Raw genomic sequence first — 8,473 nt, forward strand, 5'->3', positions numbered from 1 at the left:
CGCTTAAAAGCAATAGATTCTGTCTACATGCAAAAGATAAAGGCAAAAAGAGTTTTTTTGATAAGCATGTACGATCAAAAGAATTTAAAATAGGCGATTATGTCCTGATTTACATTGTAAAGAAATATGCTAAAAAGCTAAATAAGCAAGGAATGAGACCATTTGTGAGATCAAAGACTTATCACCAAGTGGCACTTTTAAACTTGCTACATTAGACGATGACAAAATGCCAAATTGGATTAGTGGATGTTGGCTAAAAATTTTTAATCTACCACTAATCCTGATTATGGTTTTGAAAATCCACAAGGAAAAGATACAGACCTAGGAAAAACAACAAATTGCTGTTGAAGCACAAGCAAAGGCCAAGGAAAGGATAGCAAAGAAAAAGCTTCTTCGATAAAAACTATAGCATGGGCCTCTCTTGAAGACTAGTGCCATTTAAGTAACAAACTTTGAAACTGAAAACATGCAGGATCCTGCAACTACTGTCAAACTAGGATGCGGTCAAGTGGAGGTGATTTCAATGCTTGATTCAGGTGCTCAAGGTAATCTAATCTCCTATAGTCTTTACAAGAAATCCCAACTCAAAAATCAATTACAGTCAGCGCAACAAGACCTTCATAGTTATTTAGAGCACTCAATCAAGGTAATTGGTTGGACATTGCTTCTGGTACAGGTTAATCAATATGTCTATTCACATAAATTTTATGTGGTAGAAGATAAGCCCACATAACATCCTTTATTGCTAGAACAACCAGCAGAGAAGGTATAATGTACAACTTGATTCGAGCTCCAATATAGTCAACATCCAATTTGCTTTAGAAAAACGGCAAGTTCCTTTTGCTACTTTAGCTACAAAAAAACCCTTAGTGATGCACTCGACGGATAAAGGTAAGTAGCCCTTACAAACAACCATTGCCCAACAATGGATTCCAAGAGACCAACAATGCAAGCAAAGCAAGTCATTATAGCAACAACTCTTCCCCAGGACAAGAGTTCATCACGTAAGAAACAATCCATGGGAATTCTTGACAATGTACCATGACAACCCCCACCTACTCTAGCTACCAAAGCTACAAAGCCAATATGGATCATAAAGGATCATGTCACAAGGTTTTAACAAAGTGGATTCAAAGATATCTCTCCATCTAACTCCACTTCAACCCACAAGACAAAACCACAGTTTCTCCTTAAGAAAATATGGGTACCAAAGAAATTACTTGTGGCCCAAAGTAAGCTTGCACAAATTTAGATTCCAAAATAACAACCCAAGGAACTCGTTTCAGTACACGCTTTGAAAAGACAACCACACGCATATCCTAGTCCATCCATACACAACGTTAAGAAAATTTGGGTTCCTTAGAGTGTCTATCCATCTCCAATTTGGATACCTAAACGAAGGACATGCACAACTATAGAGGTGACACATAGCCCAATGGTTTCATAGGCTTTGATGTCTATCAAAGATACAGCAACCAAACAGGAGAGCTTATTGTTTCACCGCTCTCACCACAGTCATACTTTCACGGGAAACCTCAACATCGAATGCCAATAAGCATCGTGCTTATACCTTCCTCATGCACAATATCGATTTTTCCATGCATTGCCTGAGTATGCATATAGGGCTGCATTACATGTCTAGCATTAGCACAATGTTAATTCATGTGCACAACACAAACCCTAGGGTGATAAATCGTCGTGCAAGAGGACTCCAACTAGGAAGGAGGGAGGCATTCTCAATGCGGACTTGACATGATTACAAGTGTAAAAAGGGGCACTATTTTCCATTATTTTGGGTTTTTTCATGTTTAATTGCAAGAATTTTGGTAAATACAAGCATTTATACCCTTAATTAATGTGGTACAATAGGAAACAAAGCCAAAGATGAGCCTCTAGGTGTGTGTATATACGTAAAAATCACAGTTTTCATCCTTAAAAGGTGAGAAAACAAACCAATTTGACCAAAAATACTATAGATGCATGTTTATAGTGGTTTATTATGATATTATCTAATTATCTAGATTTATGGGTGTTTTTCTTATCAAGTTAGCTATTTTTCTTTATTTTTTGTTAATTCTCAAGAGAAAAACAAAGAAAATTAGAAAACAAAGTAAAATGGAGACATAGTGATAAAAGAAAAAATATGGGAGTGATCAAGAAGTCAATGAAAGCTTATGGTGAAGACAAGGTGCAATTATAAGAAAGTTGTGAAAAACCCGATTTGGCTAGTTTTTGAACGAAATGAGAAATTTTCTAGAAATAGAGCAAATGCAGTCCAAATGAAAAAATTTTTGAGACTAAAGTGTAGTTCGCAGCGACAAGATATGAGCACATGTCAAGTTTGGTAACAAGTGTTCCGGGAAACCTCGATATAAGATAATTTGGGCCCTCTTATTAGCTTATTTTCAGTATTCACATGTGAGAGAGAGCTTGATAGACTAGAGCACGCGGACTTTCTATGACTTCTTACGATGCCACAACACAACAACCAATGCGAGACATGAGAGGTAGACTTGTTTCCATATGCTCTTCTTGTTATATACTCACTTTGTCGCGAAAAAATCCAAAACAGCAATGTGGCATCATAGGAAAGAAACTGAAACGATCCCATAACGCGTAAATGCGTGTGTATTGTTTGTAATTGTGTGAGGGTGTAGGTGTGTTGTGGGTGTGTATATGGTTGTGTGGGTGTGTCTTAGTAACGATAGTGTGTGTGTGTGGGAACGAGAGAGGAAAAATATATTTATTATATTTTTATAAGTTACATGTTGCTAGACCGGCTTCACAGATAGCGTGAGCGAGAAAATAGATAATGATGGCGAGAAGTTGAGGGGGGTGAGAGGGGTTTGGGAGTGTGTGTGTGAACCATGAGAGAGAGAGAGAGAGCTACTGTTGTGCAACTGCATGGCGGGCTTACATCGGAACGACGACGGGAGTGAGCAAGAGTGAGGAGGTGAGAGGGGGCGGGGGGGGGGGGGGATGTGTGTGTGTGAGAGAGAGGGGGAGATGGGGTGTGAGAGAATAATGGAAGAGAGAGTGTCTTTTGTCCGGCTTGTGGCGGTTACAGAGAGCGAGAGAGAGAGAGAGAGAGAGAGAGAGAGAGAGAGAGAGAGAGAGAGAGAGAGAGAGAGAGAGAGAGAGAGAGAGGAGAGAGAGAGCTGGCAAGTGGTGGGGAGAGAGGGATGGATGGGTGAAGGAGTTGAGGTGTGTGTGTGTATAGGTGACGGGAGAGAGAAATGAGCGAGATGACGAGCCCACTGGACTATTGCCGGATCAGGAAAGGAGGGCAGGGAAAGTCAATGGGAGGGAGAAGCCAAATCGGCTCATCATGCATGAGAACAAGAGGCAGAAAGTGGGGGGGGGGGGGGGGGTTAATGACGAGAGAGAGAGAGAGAGAGAGAGAGAGAGAGAGAGAGAGAGAGAGAGAGAGAGAGAGAGAGAGAGAGAGAGAGAGAGAGAGAGAGAGCAATAATGTTGCACCTGTGTGGGCTGTCGACAAGAGGACGAGAGAGAAAGGGAGATGATGGCGAGTGAGAGGTTGAGGGGTGAGAGATGGTAGGAGGACATGGAGTGAGCGTGAGGCTGAGGGAAGGAATGAGGGGTGTGTGTGTGTGTGTGTGTACATAGAGAGAGAGAGAGAGAGAGAGAGAGAGAGAGAGAGAGAGAAAGACTCCTTAAGGGCTATATGGAGGCCAAGGAAGAGACGAGAGAGGTGAAGGGGAATCAAGGGATGGTGTGAGAGAGAGAGAGAGTAGGGGATATATGGAGGCCAAGGAAGAGATGAGAGAGGTAAAGGGGAATCAAGGGGTAGAGAGAGAGAGAGAGAGAGAGAGAGAGAGAGAGAGAGAGAGAGAGAGTAGGGGATATATGGAGGCCAAGGAAGAGACGAGAGAGGTAAAGGGGAATCAAGGGGTGGTGTGAGAGAGAGAGAGAGAGAGAGAGAGAGAGAGTAGGGGCTGAACGAGGGGGGGGGGGAGAGAGAGAGAGAGAGAGAGAGAGAGAGAGAGAGAGAGAGAGAGAGAGAGAGAGAGAGAGAGAGAGAGAGGGATAGAGAGAGAGGAGGATGAGAGTGTGTGATGGAGAGAGAGGGGGAGTGGCGTGGCGGTCTGTAAGAGGGAGAAAGAGAGAGTATGGACGAGAGAATATGTAGTGAGAGTGTGTGTGAATAATGAAAGAGAGAGAGGGAGACTTCTTGTCTCACGCATGGCGGCCCTTGAGAGAGAGAGATAGAGAGAGATGATGTTGGCGGAGCCGAGCAGGAGAGAGAGGATCTGTCCTCTGATGATAATGGACGGGTGTGGCCAAGCTAAGAGGTGGCCCACTACATGCAAGCATGGAAGGGGTGGTGGTGCATGCTAAAGAACGTTCTTTTAAATCATTTTCCTTGTATTATGCTCCCTCTCCGATTGGGGTTGATTCTTGCGAGTGCAGTTTTGAAAACCGGCCATCACCGTGATGAAAAGTTGTATAGATCATCTCTTTCTAGGTGGTTGAGGATGTCGTCCTTGCTGGTGTATTCATTAAGTTATCTCGAGATCATGGGCACATCGTTTGTATTGCCTTGAGGATCTCTAAAAAGTGCCCTGATATAATCTGATCCCTTCTCCTTCTAGTGTGGCATCATCCATCCATGCCTTAGTGGGATTTAGGGTTTTTGGTGGGATGGTGAATGGCTCTGCTATAGCTATGATGTCCTTAAGGTCATGACTCTTCTTCTTTGTTGGAGATTTACTGATATCCGTTGGTCCTGAGTGCACTCCAAGTATAAAGTTAGCATTGTTCACAAAATCTGACTTTTACTTTACTTTTAGCTACCCAAATGATTTCAAAGTTGAACCACAAGCTAATTAGGACATACACTTTTTTTCCACAAGAACATAATTGAAATTTGGTGCTCATTTTATGTTGTGAGACATCTTACGCATATGATGTCTATGTGCTCAAATTGAGTTAAAATTGTCTTGTACATAGCTCATAGCCTATACATCACATATATATACTTGGTTTGAGATTTGAATTAAGATTGAGCTAAATTTTGGCTTATAGGCTCTATAGAGGTTCTGAAACTGGTTGGTTGTATTTGGATGATATGAGATTCAAATGGTTTGGCACTTAGTAAATGGACTCATTGGTAGATAAACAAAACATGGGTTTGGTCAAAACCTTTTTTGGTGACCAATTTGGCACTAGAGACATCATATGAGTATGATGTCTTTTACCAACAAATGACTCCAAATTTATTGAGTATGATGTCTATAGCATATACATAGTGTTTGTGGCCAAAGTGGTTAATTATAGAGAGTAGAGGAGTAGGTCTAACATAGCAGAGTTGCCAAGGGCTAGCTCCTTTCGGACTTCTTATGGCTCAATAATGGTAAAGCCGTAGGCAAGTCTAAAAAGACTCCATTATTAAGTCCAAAGCTCCCGAGGTGTGCACCATCCCCCACATAGTGGGCTTAACAAAACCAGTATTAGATCCCAGTTCCACTTACTCTATTATAATTAACAACATCAACCATTTATAGGCTACTTAAGGACCTCTCTTCTTAAGCAAGAAAAGAGAAACCAAATGCTCTGATACCAATGTAATGGAATTTGCCTATTCAATTTGAGAATAGCGGAATTTAATGAGAGTACTTTCAAGAAATGATTTTGTGAGCATAGCGGGTAGACATAATTGAAGATAGCAACATAATCATAGCAATTAGTTAACTTGGCATAGACAATACTTTTGCAAGAGAGAGAGTTTAGAGAACATGACAACAATTGAGGACCGGATTTATGTGGAGCCGGTCCCCCCTCCAATAGGCATTTGTATTATGATTTCTCCCATAAAGAGAGACTTGTTACAATACAGTCTTTGTGTTCCTTGTGACCTAGGTGATGCCATGAAGATGGAAGGCTTCATGCACCACAAACATAACATAAACTTGAAGAAAGCTTTAACTATCCCAAGCCTCAGTCCCAAGACCTCAAACACCTTCGAAGGTGGAGAGAGATAGCAGGGAATGAGGGTAGGGAAGAGGAAGAAGAAACATTTCGTAGGAGAAAGAATTAGTTCCTCACTTATCATACTCTTGTTGCTAGCATACATAATAGCATAGTAATGAAGAAGAAGGATATGGCAAGCTTAAGCATTGAAGCATGGCTCTTGGTTGGATTTGCACTCCATAGCCAAGAGTGTTGGTGTAGGCTCTCAACCTCTACTTGCTTGGAGAGGGAGATCTTGCACTTTGCATATCACACAATGAGAGTGCTTGTGAGTGTGTGTGGGTGAGTATACCCCCTAGGCACCCCCCTAGCTTGCTTGGGTCGACCCCCCCTTGTAGCTCATGCCTTAAGCTCATTGGACCCCTCCAGGCCTAGCCAATCACAAGCAAGAGCCATTACAAGCAACATGGGTAGCCTTGGGACAAGTGTCCCCCTTTCCCCTTTGAGAGAGAGGACTTGATAAATGCTAAAACAATTAGATAATTCATGTAATTTATCATTGGACCCCTTTGAAGCCTAGCCAATAGGCTTCAAGCAACACATGAAGGTAACATGGGTAGGGGCCTGACATGTGTCCTTGCTGCCTCTTCAAGTTGGGCTTCCCTTGTGTGTGTGAGTGGGTGTTCTCTCTCTAGCCCCTAGGAAAAGGGCTCGCCCCCCCTCTTGTAGGAATGCTTTTGACTTTTAGGTGGTCAAGCACCTTACTCCCCAAGCATGACAAAGCACTTGAACTAGGGGGTGTTCCCACAAGCATCTCAGGCAAGCTTCTCAAGGCACCTCAAGTACTTTAATCATGCAGCAAGTCAAGCACCTCAAGCATGGAGCCAGTCAAGCACCTCAAGCATCTTAATCAAGCACCTCAAGCATGAAAAACACCTCAAGCATGACAAGCACCTCGAGCTTGGGCCGGGTTCCCACCTCAAGCTCAGCCCTAGCTTACTTAAGGTCAAAGGACTTTTACACACATTTATTGGAGGTCTTCAATGAAGCTAACCCTAAGTTCTTATGCTCCATTGGTTTGCCTTGCTCTTTGATAGACCATCTCCCTTTTGGGCCCCTTTACCATTGGCCCCATGTTGAGATAGATCTATAAGCACATACCTATATCTTAACACTTGTTCCCGTTTATTCTCCCACATTAAGTGATCAATTTAAAATGAGAAAATCATTTGGGTTAATTAGATATTAGATTTTATGACATGTACATGCGGTCACTAAGTGTGAACTCGCTAGAAGCGTACTAGGCTGGCACTATAAGTGTAGTCTAGCTGTAGAATCACTAGCAGAGATCCTTCATGTCGGTCACCTAACACGCCAGTGAGTAAATGCCATAAGCGGCCAAGACCCGTAGTGGATGCCAGCTCAAGATGTAGAGCTCAATATCTCAATACACACCCGCTGCGCATGCGCACGCGCACACACACACACCCCTCACCAACCTCACCCTCATCTTTGCGTCGCCCACTGCCCTACCGAAAACCACTGAAAAAAAGCTTATAAATAAATAAATATATATATATATACATATATATATATATATACACATATATATATATATATATATATATATATATATATATATATATATATATATATATATATATATATATATACACATTATATACACACCACACCCCCGTTCCCACACACGCTCGTGCACACACCCGCTTTCATGCACATATACAAATATACTCACACACCCATATATACACACGACACATGTATACGCACACATTTTTAAAATAAATACAAAAAAAAGAAGGATCCTATGCCATCGTCATCGACAAAACAAGGAGGAACCCAAAGCACGCCCGCCAGCAACAAAAAGGAGAAATGCGCCGAAGGCATGCCCCGGCCGACCCCGAAGAGAAGTACGCGCTACACTGACGCACTGGCAACACACCATTCATCGGCATCACGCAACCACGATGCCATTTTCAGTAATTTGTAGGTTATGTTCATCATTTCTTCAGTTTTCACCCAAGCCGTTGTAAAATTCCCACTTTGTAAATTCTCTCTCTAGGTGATGGTCACAAAGGCCCACCTAGAGATTCTTATCTTTTAATAACCTCCCAGAACAAAGCAAGGGTCAACCACACCGGGCCCACCACTTGGTTTGTCTCCCCGATTAGCTTACCCTAATCACACGGGCATTACCATAATCGAAGAAGCCAACACCTATACATTGACACTGAGAGGTCACTATCGGGGGGGGGGCAATTTGTAAGGTCTCTGACCCGATCACAAGAGCACCCTTGTACTACGAAATGAATACAATGGAATAAGTTACTATTTTTAGCAGTTTTCCGAATTCTGTCAGTGCCATGATGTTTAAAATGTCATAAAGCTTCGAAATGTGAATTAAAATAATTTTTGTGAAAATTTTCCAAATATAGTAAGTTTTTGGTCACCCGACCCGTCTAGTTTTGACCTTCTCGAAAATTTGCACCCGTACCCCGAATTTGAAAAAAATGCATTTTCG

This window comes from Adiantum capillus-veneris, chromosome 8 (genome assembly GCF_014529385.1).
Source record: "Adiantum capillus-veneris isolate H3 chromosome 8, ASM1452938v2, whole genome shotgun sequence".
NCBI classification, from domain to species: Eukaryota; Viridiplantae; Streptophyta; class Polypodiopsida; order Polypodiales; family Pteridaceae; genus Adiantum; species Adiantum capillus-veneris.